This window comes from Mastigoproctus giganteus, chromosome 1, assembly GCF_048544385.1.
Source record: "Mastigoproctus giganteus isolate SK-2022 chromosome 1, ASM4854438v1, whole genome shotgun sequence".
Classification (NCBI taxonomy): Eukaryota; Metazoa; Arthropoda; class Arachnida; order Uropygi; family Thelyphonidae; genus Mastigoproctus; species Mastigoproctus giganteus.
The window spans coordinates 236,470,792-236,491,028 of record NC_143575.1 but is presented as its reverse complement, the minus strand read 5'-3'; the positions used below and the strand labels follow the sequence as shown (position 1 = coordinate 236,491,028).

The 20,237-nt window shown below is 38.1% G+C and overlaps 1 protein-coding gene across 1 annotated transcript in view; it reads right to left on the bottom strand.

The window, feature by feature from the left end:
* The window catches only part of LOC150091666 (terminal uridylyltransferase 4-like), a 604,054-nt gene extending 584,228 nt beyond the window's left edge, over nucleotides 1-19,826 (bottom strand). The window contains exon 1 of the mRNA XM_090376273.1: nucleotides 19,745-19,826. The gene's annotated coding sequence lies outside the window, so the exon portion shown is untranslated. The remainder of the gene's footprint in view (nucleotides 1-19,744) is intronic.
* Between the last annotated feature and the right edge of the window lie 411 nt (nucleotides 19,827-20,237).

The window sequence follows — 20,237 nt, the reverse complement described above, 5'->3', positions numbered from 1 at the left end:
TTTGACACCCCCAGCACATATAGTAAATTTAAAAAATTCATTTTTAATAAAAGTCTGTATTGAAGACTTATTTGAATTTTAATTGGATAACCGTGTACTATACACGCTGCATATTTTTTGCCAATTTTTTTGTTTATTTGTTTGTTTTTTGACTCACTACAAAATTTAGCTAGTAATTTTGTTTCATACGAACCTTATATGGCGTAAACATAGGGTAACCAGTTACCCCGAAAGTTTTTTTTTTTTAGGGACGCATAAATGTCCGTTTTCCAAAATTTTAAACATGGTTTACCCAGCATTTTTTTTTCATCTGCATTGGTAAAATCATATCATTTTCAATCTCAAACAGGATCTACCAAATGCGACTTTATAAAGGCATTCGCATTTCTAGCGCAGGAAAAACCAATTATGCATGTAAGTTGACCAAGATCTGATTTTAAGAAAACAGGCAAGGAAGCGTATGCCCAGCTGGGCATACGCTTCCTTTCATTCTTTTCTCTTTATAAGTGGTGCAAAATGGACCACCCGCTGCGCCATCCTCAACAGCACCCTCCTGTGGTTCAAAAGGAGATATTCCACGTGGACAGTAAACAGAATCTGTGTAGTGTGGTTGGGCAATTTGCCTTGCAATCTTCATGGATCTCGCTCAAGGATGCGATGATCTTTTCATTACTAGTTCGTAATATTTTATAATTTTGAGAATTTTGTTTATTAGAATGTGTAACGTATTATTCAAAAACTCATTTGTTATGTTTACACCAATCGATCGATCGATCGGGTATTACAAATTTTCGAAGTATCGAAGGCATTTTTTGCTGAAATGTAATGCAATTTTTTTTTAATCACCATTAAATGAAATACACTTCCATGGTGTGCTTGACATATTCAATAACCAATTACTAACAAGTTAGTTAACCCCAGGGCTCACATCTGGTGAGTATGGGCTTGGCACACCAAGGGTCCTGAGCTGATTGACTCTCGCTCTCGCTCTCTCTCTCTCGGCTGGTGCACAAGCCTCAGGCTTCCTTACACCATGCGGATAATAATAATGTACGCAGTGCGTTACTTTTCAGGAGCGTTCAATCACGTGCATGGATTATGTAAGAATCCATGCACGTGAATGAACCTGAATTTAGGCTTTAGAACTCTTTTTGCCCAGGTTATAGGCCAGCTCTTGATCACCCTATATAAAAATAAAGTAGGAGTAACATTTCATTCTTTACACCGACTGCTACGAATATTACAACAGTAAACTGCAAAATTCGTCACTTAACAATCAGGAATTTTTTTAAAAAAAACTTTAAAAAAATATCAACATTTTATAATCCGGAAATATTAAGAAAGCAATCCAGCAGTCCTATCAACAATCTCATTTTAGTGAGCTTCCATGCGGTATAGGAAATCAATTTTTCAAAGTTGTAATTTAGCTAAAGCTATCTGTTTAAAATAATGCAAAAACGGGACATCCTCGCTGTGAGAAATAAGATTATTGCATTATCTATGCATTTAAATCCTGCTACCTACAAAAACAGATGAAAAGACAAGATAGTCATCATGAATGTTTAGAGATGTAAATAAAGTTCAGCTGTTTGTCATGGATACTTATTGAAATGTGCTCCTCTAAAACTGCTTAATTAGTAGTCAATTTTCAGGAAAATAGAAAAATCCGCACTTCTCAATCCCCGAGAGAGGCAAATTTTAAATAGTTTACTGTATTTTGTTTTTGGTATTTATTTTTAAGATATTAATTCTGTTTGTTTGTTATTTGATTTTTAGGAGCATTAGCAACTAAGGCCATATTGCTCCGGGGATATGGTGGTCATTCCCTGACCTTTTCGCATCCTCCGCATTTGGTGGTCACAGGCTCGAACCCGGTCCAAATCAAGAAGCGTGTGCTACGCACTGCTGCTCCTTCCCACCTGGCTACAGAGGCGCCGATATTAATTCTGGTTTCATCCTTTTCATGGCAAGGGGAGTTTTGGAGTCTGCAGGTTTATTCACTGGTTGTCAATCGCAGGGGCCACAGTTACTCAATTTTACGCAATCGCTGGAATGAGGAGTTTAATGAAACACTACCTTCCCTCGCTGCTTGATGTTGTGCTCTGCAGCTTTCCCTGAGACAGGGATCATTGTTGTTAGTATTTTTTATCCAGATATATCCTTTTGTCTTTATATGCAGCGCATAACACTCATCAAAATTTGTATTAGATGAATCTTTCTATTTTCCTTTCTCTAAATATAACAGTTTGGGATAAGAAAAACGGTCTCAACTGGCATATTTGGAGGAGTTCCCCCACTCCTAAAATCCCCTCATTAGCGGAGTTTGTGTCTCTTCTAATTTTTTATTGATATTCATTATGAACCCTGAGATGGCAGAAAGAAAGACAAGAATTGAGCTGCTTTTTTTTTTTTTTTTCCTTCGATTGCAATGTTTTACGGCAGTGGTTCCCAAAGGAAAAACACAATCCAGTTCAGTGGCAATTACCATTTAGGTGTGCCGTGAATATGCGACTTTTAACTTCAAGTGTCACTGGAGTGATAAAAGATAGGGAACCACTGCAAGTTTGTTTTTTTTTTGCCCCTTCACTGTACCCATATTTTAGCTGATGATGAATTTATACCTTTTTATACCATGCAATTAACTATCTCCCCTCATACTTCCTTTTTCTGACTGGAATATACAGGGTACGACAACAGTACCCGAAAGCTTGAAATTAATACTTCTTATATTTGTTAATATTTCAAATACTATGAATAATGCAATAACAACTGTAGCACAAAAATCGTAAAACCCTTACCTCCGTACGAGAATTAAATTGCAGCCATGTGCCTCTACGTATAAATCCAACGGTCCCTTTGGCCACATCAGTAATCGTTAAAATTTGTACTCTGCGTAGTTACCATTTGTTTAGATACAAGACAGTGTCAAGGGCTGGGAGACAAACAAGAAAATGTCATTCTTCTCCACTACACGAAAAGGTACCATTAATACTGGATTCGTTTTTGCCGCTGTACCACATTTTGAAAAGGTTCCATTGATACTGTTCATTTGTCCATTCCCGACAGTAGGACTCTGTATCCTATGCAGCGTTCGAAATGCTCGCCTAGTTTGCATGCCTTTACCCTCTGCTTCCTGTAAAACTGGGCGTTGGAAGGCGTCAGTTAAGTTTGTTAACTGCATGTAATCTATATTCGATAATCAATTTTTTTTTGTACCTTTTCTTTTTGATTGATTGATTTTTTTTTCTTGAATTTGGCCCTCAGGGCGACTGCTTAATTCTCCTACATGCAACAAGGCACTAATTACCTCGACGCCTAGGGCGATCATCTAAGTCGAGTTGAAATAGTTCATATAATGGCACTAAATTAGAACTACTGGAGTTAACTCTTTCTGAAACTCTCCAAGCAATAAATGCTCTCTAGCCATTTTTCACCAAAACCATACAAACGCCTGCTACACTTTGGGGTAGAGTTCTACAAGAGGCCGGAGATAATTTGGAAGTAATGCATGTAACCCGTAAAATACCTTTTTTTTTTTTCTTTTTTTAATAACAGCCATATTTCTGCTACTTTTTTTTTTTTTAAACAACCCTAATAGTTGGTAACGTCCTTTTGTGAAAATATTTCAGAAAAATTTGCATTGATCCAATTATATCAACATCGTTGCGTCGATGCCACAGAATCTGCCTTCGAATAACAGCACTTAAATTAAGCTAAATAAACAAATGAAAAAGAAAATTTGGAAGCGGTTTTTTTTTTTTTTTTATGAGAACTCCAAGCACAATAATTATTAGAACCTATAGTGCTTAGCACCGTGCATGGGTTGAAGGTTGAGAAGATGAAAGAAGATACTTGTTGACATCAGACTTGAATTTCCAGGAAATAAGTATAAAGGGAGGTTGTTCCAGAAAACGAAAGTTGAATGAACAAATGAGAAAGAAGAAAAGTTGGTTCTGTTAATTAGAAGTTGGACAATAAGAGGATGTTGACTGGTTGTGGCACGTGTTCAAGCCTGGTTTGGAAGAGAGAGAGAGAGAACGGGAATTATAAAAGCCAATTCAGAAGAACAGTGCCCACAGGAGTATCTATAGAAAATGCATGCAGCAAAAACAGAACGTTTAGGAGACAGAAGGGAGAGACTCTGTTAGAGACGAATCATTAATTAACCTAACTGCCCTCTTTTTAATGGAATCTATAATCCTGTTCCCGCCCCAGATGGGGGAACAATATTCCATTGTAGAGCGGATTTGCGATTTGTACAGGGTGAACAGCTGTTTCAAAGAAAAGTAGCGTTGATAGCGAAATTGAAAATCCAGTTTTTTAGATGCAGAGGAAGCAATATTTGTAATGTGCTTATGCCAAGAGAGAGATCGGAAGTCAGGGCACACAGAACACAAGAGTCGTGCCTGAAAATTATTTTCATCTAAGATAAGCATAGGGGCAGAAGAATAATTTTTACGAGATAAGACAGGACTGAGCTTCAGAAGGATTGAAATCAAATAAGTTATCTTTGCCCACTGGAGAATTACCTGGAGATAAGCATTTAAGGAATAGATAGTGGATATTAGAGAAGTTGAAACTGTTTGTGCAGCGCAAAGTTTCTCAAACTGGAAGGTGGAATGCAATGTGCTATCAGCAAAACTATGGGTAGGATTTATGGTCAATGGAAGAAGGTCATTAATATACAAGAGGAAAGGAGCGAGAGAAAAAAAAAACCGAACCTTGGGGAACACCAGCAGGGCAGAAGTTAGAAGACAGAGATCCATCTTTCATTACAAGCATTAAGCGATCAGAGAGAAAACTAGATACCCAATAACAAAAAACAGTTGGCAAACCATAAGATGAAAGCTTATTTAGAATATCTTTATGCCAAACACGATTAAAAGCCTTTGAAATGGCAAGAACAACTGCTTCAGTTTCACCAAACTTTTTTCAATGAATTTTTCCATAGATGAGCAGCAAAAGCCAGAATATCATCAGTGGATCGACACTAATGGAATCAATAATGGAGATCGTTGAATCAGATGGAAGGTTTTAGATAGGTTAAGAGTTGGCGGTTAATCGATTTCTCCATTACTTTAGAAAGAGAGTGGAAGGAAGTGCAATGGGATGATAATTAGATGGGAGAGATTTGTCATCCTTTTTAGGAACTGGATATGAGGAAATTTTCAAGCAGAAAGAAAAACACCTTTTTGGAATAGGAAAGTGAGAAAAGGCGACACGGAACAGGGGTAAGCTCGGCAGCACAGGCTTTGAGAACAAGTGGAGAAATGCCATTAGGAACCGGGGCTGGCTTAGCAACAATATTTTTCCAAAATCCTTTTGACGGAAGACCACAGGAGGCTGTTGCTGTAGTAGAGTTTTTTTACATCGGCGACTAAGTCCATATTGCTCCGTATATACCAGTGGTTTTCAACCGGGGTGCCGCAACAACATTCCAGGGGGGGGGACCCTGTATTTGGGTATAAGTTACTTAAACTTATTTTTTAAAAATTTATGTTTATTTCATTATAAAAAGGTGTACAGTATCTTTTTAATTTTGTGGTGATCTATAATTGATGTTTACTGAGTATCTCTATATAAAGAATAAAATTATATACTGTATATACATAATTTGTATTATGAAATGTAATTTTTATATTTATATTATTGTAATAACTATCATATATATATATATATATATATATATATATATATATATATATATATATATATATATATATATATATGTGCAGAGAGAGAATCGGACTAAAACAGGCAGAAAACTGAGTAGGGGCGCCGTTATTAAAAAAAGGTTGAAAACCACTGGTATATACTGTCTGTAAATTGCATGTGTTCTGTGGTCGATTTTTGTTTGATGGACGAAAAAACCATGCTACTCTCGCCTGAGACCAACTAACTCAGCCACGGTTTGAAAAAGGCCCATAAAAATTCCTCGCGTCACCAGGGGTCTTTTCCATCCGATGTGGGGAGGACAGCAATCCTACCTTATCGTGCTACCCACAGGGCCCACAGGAGGCAAAGAATGGAGTGTACTGGGAATGATAGAAGGTGGTTTACAAAGATCATCAATACATGTTAGAAGAAAAGTAGGATACTAGCAGGTCAGATTTATCTTTGGCTAAAGTAGCGAGAGAACCATCTGGTTTTGACAGAGGTGGGAACAAAGATGGGCAAAAGTTGCAGCCAATAACTTTAGTAAGAGACTAGAATGCTCAACTACTGTTTGGAAAAGAAGTTTTCTACTCTTAGCCTCTTCGAAATCTAGTTTGGATTGATTAATAACTACTTTACAATTATTGCGAACTGCAATTATTATTGTGGTGTAGGCACAAAATGAAGCTAGAGATTTGGATACAAACCATTTACGATATGCAACATTCTTATTTTGGACAGCCTTAGAACACTTATTGGAAAACCAAGGTTTAGATGAAGGACGAGGTTTTAAGGTGGATTAGTGATTAGTGGAGTTGGGGAAACGATAGAGGCAACAGAGGAATTCGACAAAATGTGGTAGAGAGATTTTAAGCCAAAGAAGATCGAAAGAGGAGATTCCAAATTGCTAAGTCTCTCACAGGGAACATTAGAGCGGACAAATGCACAAGTACAAAACTTTGAAACGAAAGGAATCACAGACTGAAATTTGGACAACTGATATGGGCAGTGGTTGAATCAACTGATAACTGGGATTCTTTCAGAAAGAAGTTCATGGGGTTTGGCAGACTGTAAGCAGAAATGGACATCACTGAGATTGGAACTGCGACCACGTATATTTGCGAAAAGAACGAGAAAATGTTTGAGAGGTGTAGATCTTTTAGTAAATAACTTTGTTCTATTAGTTTGACAATTTATGATGTATTCAATGGTAAGAAAAGGTGGGGGGGCATGCTGTATGAAGTAATGAAATTCTTGGAAATAGCGTACACATGACAAAAATGTACCCAGCTCCTTGACATAACGTGACCTAGACAAAATCCCTCCCCCACATACACACTACTCGCACTCCCTCCAGTTACTATCTTGCAGAGTAGAGGCAGCAAGATGATCCAGAAGCCTCCTAGCCAGTTACCAATAGGTTCCATTCGGTGGATTATCTAGCAGCCGGCCTGCGAACACCGTTTTAGAGCTGAGCCCTCGAAATGTAAGGAAGATTGCATCTCGCCAGGATGTTCATCATAACTTCAAAAGACATTAATCATACTGCATGATGGAAGAAATGAGGGGGAGTTGCCGGAGCTTTGCTCTGGAGACTAAACATGGGTTCAAGACTCCAATAAGCAAAGTGGTGGTATTGCACCGGTTGATGAGTTATCTAACTTTAAAAGATAATCTATTAATACAATAATTTCTGTAGTAATTGTAATATTTTTATGCTATTGAATATTTTTCTGGACTTTTTTTTTTTTTCAGGTTATAACTAATATGCTTAACTTCAACAACTGTATCAATCCTCAAAATAAATATGGCTTTGGAGTCGTTCTCTTCCATGGCTGATTTCCATGTAAAGGATAATTAACAACGCTTACTTCACAATACTGTATAAGCAATGTCATTATGACATCGCGTTCCAAACCCGGAAAAAGGTTTTCCCACATTTGGTAGGTGATGTCATTACAAATCAAATGTCTGTCTACCTGACTGTCTGTTTTCATTTTATTTTTATGATCATAGAATAACACGTAATTCCCAGACATAATAAACAGTGGGTGGCTGTATGACGTACTTATGAACGTGCATTGACTTTTTTTTTTCCTTTGTTTGTTTCTTGCGATAGTAGTGTGAAGGAAAAACGATAAAGGCTTGATTTAAAGGTGATAATAAAAAAGTACATGAAGAAAATGACCGACCTGTCTGAATTCCGAAGAGGTGAAACTGTTGGTGCACGTTTAGCAGGGGCATTGGTCAATAAAACTAATTTGTTTAATGTATCCAGAGCAACTGTAGCAAAAGTGATGTCTGCATTCAACGAAATCTGATAAGATTTCGTTTTTCCATACTTTTTCGTTTGAAAAAGACCGCCGGACACTGAAAGGGATTGTAGCCCGAAAACAAACCTACCACTGCCTCAAAAATATGTGGAAAACTTAATGCGAGTCTCAGACAGCAATCCAGTTTCTAGCAAAACAGGTTTGGCGAGAAGTTCATAAACCCTTAATTTTTGGCAGAGTCGCTATTTCCCAGCCACTCGTTACTAATGATAATGCTAAAAAGAGGATTCAATGGTATAAGGACCATAAAAACCTGGATACTTAATGATTGAAAACAAACTGGATTTTAAGGTGGTTGAACCGTGTTAATGGCCACCCTTTCACCATCTCGAGATCAGTCATGTATGCTAACCTTGGTTGCACCCCTTGGAATCAGTTGCTCATCACAGGAAATCTGCGTAATCTCTGCCAACTCCTCACCGATCGCTTTGATTCTCCAAATGTCCATAATCTTGTTGCAGGCCCTAGGCTTTCCCGCGCCCTTTGCAATAGTGCTTGGAATCCCCTAAGAAGCTCATTACAGAATTTAACTATGCTTAGACGATGTTTTCCGTCAAACATCCTCGAAACGTACAACACCCTGAAGATTGATCCCCACAAGTTCTGTGATGAGAAAGCGTACAGATCTGAGAAGATACAGGACATGTACCATCACATACAACTGTAGAAGTTTCCTAATTATCTCCTTCAGGATGGAATCTCCCATGAACTCTACTTTACTGATGAATTAATTTGTTTTAAATCATTATGTATTTTGTATGTATATGTATTTGCTGTAAATGCATATATTAGGACGCGTATGTTTTTATATGTCTCTATCTTTTGCTTGTGTCATTGTATATATTTATATCTGCTTTATTTACTCACTTTAGATGTACGATTTCTATGTTTGCTCTCTAACTTATAATGTATAAATGTATATAGGCACCCTCCTAGCTGAAGGCTGTTCAGGGGTGAAGCATATGTAATAAAATGAATAAATAATAATAATAATAATAATAATATCATACTCGTATTTTCAGATGAATCATCATTCACACTTTTTCCAAAATCAGGGAAAGTTTGTTTGGTGAATGCCAAAGGAAGAGCATCATCGTGACTGTCTTGTGCCAACTATCAAACAGAGGACCAACAATCGTTTGGGCTCCAATACACATACAAACAGCCAGATGTGTCCACTTTTGGTTCGAGGAGGATGAAACTGAGGCTAAGCATCTCCCATGGCCTATACAATCATTAAACTTAAACGTTATTGAGAAACTGTGGGAATATTTGGAGCGGAGACAGAGAAGTAGATTTTCTTCAGCTTCATCAATTAAAGCAGCTTGAAACGTTCCTGTATGAAGGATGGTTCAATATTCCACTTAAGCCAGTTCAAGATTTATTTCAATCTACACTGCCGACAAAATATTTTTCATCAATATTTTATTGTGAACAGTGCCGCCGAATGCCAATATTTGATATAATAGGTATCCTGGCATGCAAATTCCGAGTATCCAATAGAAATTGAACTACCACCTTACAGAGCCGCACATTATGTAAATTACGCTAAAGCTACTTAACAGACTATCGTCCTGACAATGAAGTTTCGCAGAGGAAAAGTGATGTGGGCTGTTTTTCATGGTTTTGTCTTGGACCATTGTTTGTTTTCGACACAACCGTGCATCCTCAGGCCTATCTAGACCTAATCCTAATGAGTTACCTACATTGTGGCAGCACGCCGGGGAAAGCCAGACCCTGTTTCAGTAGGACAACGCTCTATTTCGTACTGCTAGTGTTGTCGGACTGGTTTGAGGACACAAGCGTTGAAAAGTTGACTTGCCAGCTCCAGAGCCCTGATCTCAATCTTATAGTGAACCTCTGGGTTGAATTAGGTCGTCGGACGCGTTTGAGGATGGAATTCCCAAAAAACAGAGCTGAACCGATTGCCAGAAAATAGCCGAGGACATTTGCAAAAATCTGGTGGACGGTGTTCACTGAGACTAGAAGCTGTTACAAATGCTAAAAGGTTTCAAGACACATTATTAGTTTTCCTGTAAATAAAGGTTATTTGTAAATATGTGGGTGTCTGGATATTAATGGTAAGATAGTGTATGGATAACCTATATGATAGGTATACAAAAAAAACCAATTTTTTTAAAAATAATTGCTGGATTTCTACTGGTTCGATTTTAATGAAATCTGTGACGACTCGACAAATATAGACTTTCATAAAAAGAAATTTCTTTCATAGACTCATATTTAATGAAAAAACTTTCAAGCCTACAGGTCAGTAAGGCTCCTAGGGTTTATGGCATATACCCTATAATCTGGGAGGCAGCAAGTGAGTGCATTGAACCATTGAGGCTAATTATGCGAGCATCACTGAACTCGGGAGTGATTTCGTTGGATTGGAAAATGTGTCTCCAATACATAAGGGCGGTTCTAAGAGTGAAGTGGTAAAATTACCAGCCGGTTAGTCTAATTTCAGTAGTAGGGAAAATCATGGAGACAATAATCAAAGTTGGAATTCATTTAGATAGAAATGGAATTCTGAAGGATACTCAGCATGGTTTTGTAAAAGGAAAATCATGTTTAACTAATCTGGTTACCTATTTTGACAGAGTCACTCAAGAGCTGGACTTTGAGAATAATTTCGACATTGTTTATTTGGATTTCAGCAAAGCATTTGACTCAGTCCCACATGAGCGGTTACTTTATAAGTTGGAACAGGTTGGAATCACAGGAAAATCCTTAGATGGATTGCTTCAGGGCAGGAGGCAATCTGAGGAATAACCATATTATAAATGGTTATTCCTCAGATTGGGTTGATGTAAGAAGTGGGGTTCTCCCAAGGTCAGTATTTGGACCACTGTTGTTTTTGATTTTCATAAATGGCATCGATAAAGGGATAGAGGGCGTGATGTCTAAAGTTGCAGATGATGTAAAGATTAGTAAAGTAGTTAATGATAGCCCCCAAGCAGAGCTTCTTCAGAATGACCTAGACAGACTTCAGGGATGGTCAGAAAAATGGCAGCTATGCTTTAATCCATCAAAGTGAAGGTATTGCACCTGGGGAAAAGTAACCCCAAAATAACTTATACATTGGATTGAACAGAGTTGAACTAAAGCCTGTAGTGGAGGAAAGGGACTTGTGTGTTACGATACGGTCAGACTTTAAGTTCTGAGTATTGTAGACAGGTTACAAGGAAGGCCCATGGTGTCTTATCGATGATTTATCGAACAATTTCTAGTAGAGATAAGGACGTCATAATCTCATTATACAAGGCTATTGTTAGACCACACTCTGAGTACTGTGTTCGGGTGTGAGACCACACCTAAAGAAAGGCACTGTGCTTCTTGAAAGGGTCCAGAGATGGGTGACTCGCCTGGTGAGATCAGCAAAAGGGCGTCCATATGAGGAAAGACTTCGAATATGTGGGTTGCACAGCTTGGAAACTAGGCACATTAGAGGAGACTTGATTGAGGTGTTTAAGGCTCTGAGAGGCATAAGCAAAATGAATGAGGCCAATTTCACGGTTATAAATGATTCTAGAACTAGGGGCCATAATTTCAAGTTACGGGGGGGGGAGATGTTTAGACTGGATTGCAGGACGTTTTATTTTAGCCAACAAGTTATAAATTACTGGAATAGGTTACCCTACATGAGTGGTAGAGGCTGACAGTTTGGGGAAATTCAAAGGTCAGCTGAATTACCTACGGGAGGAGGGGAGACGCTTAGTTTGTCCATTTCCTTTTCTCTTATTTATTAATTATTATATTTTTATTTTCTTCTTATTATCATTTTATTCTTAATTTTATTTTATATATTTTTTGTTATTTTATTATTATTGTTATTTTTATTATTATTTATTTATTGTTATTTTTATTATTATTTATTTATTTTTATTAATTATTATTTATTTATTTTTTATTAATTATTATTATTTAGTTATTTATTTTTATTTAGTTATTTTTTTTTGGCTGGTGCAGCATAAGCCATAGGCTTCCTTCCACCATGTGGCCATTGCTAATACTAATCTACTGGGGATGTAGATATTACATGCGGACGGAAGGATGGACAAATAATAACGAACACTGGGTGGCTCAACATATCTAACTAACATAGTCAAATATAAAATTTTACATTTGTCTCTGTTAGTTAATTTTATATCAAAAACGTGCAGACGGACATGATAAAGAGAATAGGCGCATTACTAATATATATGCCAAAGCCCTTAAAAATAGATTCTTTAAAGCATCTATTTTTTTAGGGGCGTTGGCATATAATTTTAAATTCTTTAAAGTTAAATCACAAACAGTACTAATTAACTTAGGTTGCCAGCTTTTAAAAGGACAATATGTATGTAATGTCAAGTAGATGTAGATGGCTAAAAAAAAATATCCTTCACAGAAACGGACTAAGAAGCATCTGATTCTCAAATGGTATATTAAAAATATTTAAGTAAAAAAATTCTGTTACAAAAATAACATTTTACATGCTTATTTTATCAGAGTTTCGTGATGAGGCCTTTCTTGAAAAATATCTAGCTGAATGTTTACATATTTTTCTGTGTTCAACGATACTAGGTTTCTATAACTTTATACTTGTCGATATTAGGTTAGTATGTACGAGTAGTAATTTTGTACAGGTTGATTCACTGCAATGTCCTTGGCTACTCTGGAAAACGTCAATAACGTGTTGATGAAGGAAGCCGAGTAAAGGTAGTACAGACAGACAGAGAGAGAGAGAGAGAGAGAGAGAGAGAGAGAGAGAGAGAGAGAGAGAGAGAGAGAGAGAGAGAGAGAGAGAAATTTAACTTTGCTAACATGCAAGGTCGCTTTGTAGAACAGTTGAAACCTTACCGGAAAAGCTCGACTTCTAAATAGAGAGAGAGAGAGAGAGAGAGAGAGAGAGAGAGAGAGAGAGAGAGAGAGAAGTTTTATTTGCCTGGTTATCAGATATCTGAGATAAATAATCTCATAAAATAAAGATAAATTAAAGTCGGATCAAACTGCAAAGAAGAGTGGGGTAAATCTGGTTGAGTGATCGCCATCTTGTTACAAGATGGCAAATCGAATCGCACTAAGCCCAGCACTAGAATACCACCTTCCCCTCATATATATTTAAACTTGTTTTGGATCGAACTTTAAAGAAATGAATTATTGGGGAAAAACACACTGATAATGATCTCATAAGCTGGCTTTCCATTTTTAGAAAACAGACAGATACGTAATTTAGAAATCACACTAGACGGATCTAACCTATACGAAAGTATGGTCTTAGACCTATTTAATATATTAGTATTAGCCAACCAAGGAAGCTATCGTCTTTTCTGCCAAAAATTAAATAAAATAATAACAATAATAAAATAAAACACTAAATATAAATAAAACAAATAAATTTATAAAAAATAAAAAGAAAATAAATAACCTATATAACTAGATAGTTATGTGAGGATAGTTACTACCTCAGGTAACTATCCATCTGACTTGAATTTCCTCACGCTATCAGTCAACCACCCGTGTAACTTATTTCAGCAATTAACTCATTGGCTAAGAGAAAAGTTTTTAAATCCAGTCTACATCTCTTTCCCTGAAATCTGAATTTGCGTCCTCTCGTTATGTTTTATATATAATAATAATTTTAATATACTTAATGTATGATATTAGTTAACGCATTTGAATCATTACTACCTAGTTGAATTTTTTTTAGATAAACTGAAGTTCGTACATTGGCATCATTATTGCAACATTTCACATTGTGAAATCCTTCACAAAGATACAAATGTATATATATAGGGATATAACGAGGGCAACTCGTTGTGAAGGATTTCACAATGTGAGATGTTACAATAATGATGCCAATGCGCTAATCTCATAGTTCGAATTTTACTCAGTTTGAGACTTTAAGCCCTAAAATATTATTATACTTAAATATATATATTTTAATGTATTAAAATGTTAAAAAATTTATTTAGAGTAAAAATGATATTAAGTAAAGTGATTTCTTGCAAACCCCAACATCTCAACATCTGGTGAGTATCATCTGGTAACGGGGCTCAACATCTGGTGAGTATGGGCTTGGTACACCCAGGGTTATGAGCTGGATATCATCATTCTTCTCTTTCTTGGTGATTCCCTTCTACTTCTGACACGCGCTCGCTCTCTCTCTCTCTCTCTCTCTCTCTCTCTCTCTCTCTCTCTCTCTCTCTCTCTCTCTCCCTCCCTCTCGGGGTAATTTAGATTTTTTTTTTTTTTTTTTTGGGGGGGGGGGGCTGGTGCAGCATAAGCCTCAGGCTTCTTAGCACCATATAGATAATAATAATGCGCATACGCAGAGCCGCGCCAACCCGATGGTGTAAGTGGTGTACCGCACCACGGCGGCAATGACTAAGGGTCGACAGAGGCCAATAGGCGACAAAGAGATGGCAAAGACTAAGGAGACTAAAAGTTCAATGTATCGAAGAATGTGTTTTGTGGTATTTTATATTAACAAATAATGAATTTTAAATTAAAAATTTTTTTTTTCCCAATATTTCTCAGATGTCTGACGGAAGGCAACGACTCTCTGGTTATGAATACAGAAAAAGGAAAAAAATGAAAAGCGACCAAATAATAAAAAAAAAAAAAAAAAGCAGCAAATTCGATTATCCGGTTTCTGGACATCCAGCCACAGCCAGGTCCATCGACTTCGATTTCCTCTAGCTGTACTACTATTAATGAAGAAACTGAAACACTTGAATTATCACCTGTCCAAGATGTTGACATTCCAATTCAGCAAGAAACACTAGGTGCAAGTGAAACAAATTCGGATGAAATTATATATTATTTTGAAAATATATTTTTTTGAATTCCCCAAAAAAAGGATATAAGAAAAATGACCGTGGGGGGGCAGCAATAAGAAGTTTTCACCAGGGCGGCTATATGAGAAGTAAATCATTGTTTCTCCCGCAGAGAATACATGTTGCATTTCAATGGAGTCACATGTTCTCAGAAAAGTGGTTGATATTATTGACGATATCTCAAATAAGAAAACAAACAAAATGAAACGCGTACTAAAATTAATTTCCTTGTATCACTGGGCTGAATGCTTATGATGAATAAAAGGCTTTCCTTCAAACTTAGCGTTACAAATTTCCATTTCCAGCAAAATTTCTGGGTGGCAGGTCAATGAGGCCTGGACCACCTCAGATCACAGAGCTATTACATTTCAACTCACAAGATCCATTGATCCAACTCCACCACCTCACTACAATATTAGTCGCTATGCCATTAACAAGGCCAATTGGGAAATCTTTTGCTCCACACTGCAGACCATGATCCAGAACCACAACTCTTCTGATCTTCCAGCACTGGACCCCAACCAACATCAAAAGCTCACAACAGAAATCATCATCCAGGCCTGCAATCAATCAATTAGAAAGAAAAGACCAATGCCTAATGCCGTCCCATGGTGGTCCCCAGAGCTGGAGCACCTTCGCCGAATTGTACACTCCAAAAGAAAAGCCTTTCAGAGAGCTCGTACCTCTTGGCCCCCAAATGAGGTCAACACCCTCCGTGAAGAATATCGAAGAGTCAGAAACGACTACACCTCCCTTATAAGGCAGTGTAAAAGATCATCTTGGGAACGACTCGTCAAAACGACTGGCAATACTGAACGCTGGGGGGGGTGTACCGCATCACCACCAACAAGCTCCCGAGGGGCGAAGTTATCCAATCCACTCTCACACCAAACGGCACTATGACTACATCGTGGGAGCAGTCTATGGCCAATATTCTGGACACACTTTTTGGTACAGATACTGATCCTCTGACAGTACAACAACAAGAAATATGACAGGCAAACAACATCTACTTCAACAATGCTGTAGAAGACCAATGTACCACCGATGAACTGCAGCAGGCTCTTACCAAAATGAAAGAGAGGAAATGTCCCGGACCAGATCTCATTGAACCCGAAGTCCTTAAAAAGACCGCCCAAATTAACATCCAGTTTCTACTCGACCTCTTCAATAAGTGCTTGTCCCATGGATCTTTCCCAGAAGAATGGAAAAACGCCAATGTAAAACTAATCATAAAAAATCCGTCTAAACCGCTCCAACAACCAGAGTCATATCGACCCATTGCCCTTTTATCCATGGTCAGTAAACTGTTTGAACGACTACTCCTAGTACGGCTCCAAGACCATTACACCAAAGCTGGGCTCCAGTCCAACTTCCAGTTTGGATTTCGACCGGGGCGTTGCACAGAAGACGCACTGCAAATGATCATCTCTGCAGTCTCAACTTCTACCTCCAAATACTACCTACTAATAGCAATAGATTTCGCAGGAGCATTTGACAGGCTCTGGTGGGCAAGTATCCTTCGCAGACTTAGGCAAGCAAATATACCATTAAATTTATACAAATGCATCGAAAACTACTTATCAAATAGGAAAATTACAATCTCCTCAACGTACCGAAGACTTACCAGGTCAATCTACAGAGGTTGCCCCCAGGGTTCAGTCCTTGGTCCTTTTTTGTGGAACATTGTCCTGGATGAGCTCCTTGGACTGGACCTAGGTCCTGTAGCTATACAAGCCTTTGCTGATGATGTGACCATCTCGATTGAGGCTGACAGCAGAGCTTCTCTGGAAGCCAGAGGAAACCAGGCACTTCAAATCCTTCAGAACTGGGCAGCCCTACACAAACTAAGACTCTCACCCCAAAAGACACAATCCATTCTCCTGAAGGGATCACTGCAGCTTACTAGAAACCCCACTATCAAACTTCAAGGCCAAACCGTCAAGCTAGTTTCTACGTTAAAACTACTGGGAATAGTACTTGACCCTAAGCTCACTTTCTCTCCGCATCTTGTACACCTCCACGCGAAAGTGAGAAACTACACTGCTCTCATCGCACGGGTGAGTCGTCGCGATTGGGGATTGAACCGACGCACCCTTAAGATTCTGTATAAATCAATCTTCCTTCCCTTCATAACGTATGGATCAGGGGTCTGGTTTCGCAGGGCAACTCTTTACAACAACAAACGTAAGCTGGGAACCATCCAGCGCACCATCCTTCTTACTATTACAAGGGCATGCTGCACAGTTAGCAACCCAGCCCTTCAGGTTCTTGCGGGCGTCCTTCCGCTTGATCTGGAGGTTATTCGAAGGGGCCTCCACTACTGTCTATCCAGGGGTATACCAGCAACTATCCTTGGACACTCCATCAATAACCTGAATGAAATCAGGCAGGAAAAGAAAAAAATTGCCATCCTACTACTTCAGACCTGGCAGGACTGATGGACTGCTACCGACAAGGGCCCAATCACCAAGAAATTTATACCGTATGTGAATGCCGTATTTCCTAAATCTCCAACTTGGTTTTCTCCTGGTTTTTATACCACCTACCTCATCACTGGACACGGATCAATAAACCATAAATTAACATCCATGGGAATCATTGACAACCTCTACTGTGCATGTGGTGAAATAGAAGACTGGAACCATCTAGTATATACCTATCAACACTATGAGGACCTCCGCAGCATCCTGTTTACTCGTATCCAAGATAACCCTCAAGGAAATGAACACTTATTCATCACAGAAGAAAACTACTACTATGAGTTTACCAAGTTTGCAAAAGCCCTCTTCACAAGACTGAGCACCCTATTGCCAACACAAAATAGGAACAACCCAAACATCTGATCCTAACCTAACTGGCAAAACCGATCTTAACCTGGATAGGATCAACTGGCGTATGGACCACCTCATTCTTCAGTGGCAACTTGCACACGGCTCTCTTGCTGTCTTATTTATCGTCCTTCCCGGGTTCCCCTTTCAACTGATGGCGCTTATTGCTCCATTGATAACCTGGAGGATACCTTCGCCTACATCCTCCATATTTCTAGCTATACCCTCCTTTCTTGCGTACACTCTGTACTTCCCCGACTCTACCTTTTTTTTTTTTTTTTTTTTTTTTTTGTCTTCGTCCAGGAAGCTCTGGCGACCCTGGCGGAGACAAGCCAGAGAATAATGGGCAGACTGGCTACCTCCTAGTGGTGTGTGCGGACAACGTGGAGTCCCACTAGGGGCCCTGCGGCCAAATGCCAGGACACACAACAGAACCTAACGCAATATGTCATATACGACACACAACACTTTTCTGGCATTTACAGTAGTACTGTATTCCTTCACAGCGAACATATGGCGCAGATGTGGGAAACCACAGGTGGCGCCTGACCCTAATACTATGCACACTATGTGATTGCTCCTTCCGATTCGCCATTATGAAAGCCTATCATTCGGAGCTTGCGGGTGTCACTTGCTATTCGCGATTGTATGGCGACCATAGTCAGTGTGTAATGACATGAAGATTTGCCCTATAATGGTATTTCTAATACCATGTGTAGAATCTCCTCTTCCGATTTCCCTTCAGAACACCGATTCGCGTTACCATTCACACATTTTGCATGTTGATTGTTCATACTCTCTTAAATCAGAAGTTCTTCCAAATTAATAAGATCTATCTATTCAACAAACCATTATAAAAGTAACTACTCCGCTGGGATTCAGCACTATTCAGGAAAACAGTCATATTATCCTGCAACGCACCCAATACACTATTCAGAGGATGATCGTTTAAGTCCTTGGAGTCTAAAATATATCCATAATCAATGAACACAGAATGCCATGAACGCAAAACTGTAACAGGATCCAGCTTAATACGATTAGCTCTCACATGTTCCATTTTGGCCGTATTGTCCATTTGCTTCAGCCTCAATTCCTCCTCATCACCAGGACCACCACACTGAGAAGGTTCAACCAGAGAAACACCTGTCAGAAAAAACTTCAATCTTCTTGGGTAAATACACAATAGTTGTACCCGTGTAACGGGGGACACATGGGCACAGTTGCTGTTTACGAATATATATATATATATAGTCATATAAATTAGAATAAGGTTTAAAATAATAAAATAATGCCAGAAGTATTATTAAGTAATACTTCTTTTCCAACATTATTTAAATATATATACATATATTCATAAACAGCAACTGTACTACAGTAACTGAGTTCCTGTTTACGAATATATATATTCGTAAACAGGAACTCGGCTCTCTCCTTCGGTCACCATTGACTTTCAACGTCTTCCGGTCCATACAGACAGTAAGTTTTCTTGTTTTGCCCCATCTCTTAGATTTCATATTTCATTCTTCTCTTTCCACAGGATTCCACTGGCATGAACTTATTTATTTATTATTATTTTTTTAAAGTTTATTTATTCTTTTCTTCTTCTGGTCTCTGTCGGGTCGGCTATGATGTATACTTATACCTTTTACGTGTACATCACAACAGAAACAGAGACCTGGCTTATTGCAGTGGCTTCTACGATTTTCGCTGCCGACCCCCCCCCCCCCCCGGTGTAAAATTTATTTACACCACAGGCTTTTCGGTTTTTGTAACAGCGAGTTGGAGGAAGCAATCAATCACAGGTTCAGCCACAAATCGGAGCTGATGGGAATTTCGGACGCTAAGCTGGAGGATTATCGAATGTAATATTAAACATAGTAAATATAACATTAAACATAGCACATTGACCACAGTAATATTAAACACAGTACTCACCAAAATGAATACATTATCGCTAAAAAACATAAATTCCACTATAGCGCTTTTATACTAAACATTTTATTTAGATGAACAGTTTAATACGTAAATGTACTAAAAGCTACACCATTCAATTTTACTACAAATACATTAAAAACAAGCGAGAAGGAAATGTAAAACTTACGCGATACTCTCACAGCTTTTAGAACATATTGATGCCCATGCATTACCAGAAATATCTCTGCTTAGTAACGTAAATTTTAAACGAGTACAGCCTAATGCAGCGCCAGTCTGCGGTGTATTAAATCGACAAACGTCATTTATGGAAAATCGGTAGATAATACCGAGGTAAAATATATACGCAAATAACAAACGCTTATAAGGAATAAATAGCTTAATAGTAGGGACATATACAACAAATAGATCTAGGATGATTGGAGAAACAATTCATAAACAAGCATTTAAAAGTTTAAATGTAAATCTCAGAATTTTTTTAAACCACTTAAAATAGTTAAAATATACGTTTGAATAAATAGGCTAAAGCTGTTTTACAGTTTTGGATAAACACGTAGTAGTAGTAGTAGTAGTAGTAGTAGTAGTGGCATGTGATGCAAGAAAGCAAATGTATGAGCTTATGCAGCATCAGCCAAAAAAAAAAAAAAAAAAAAATCACACCA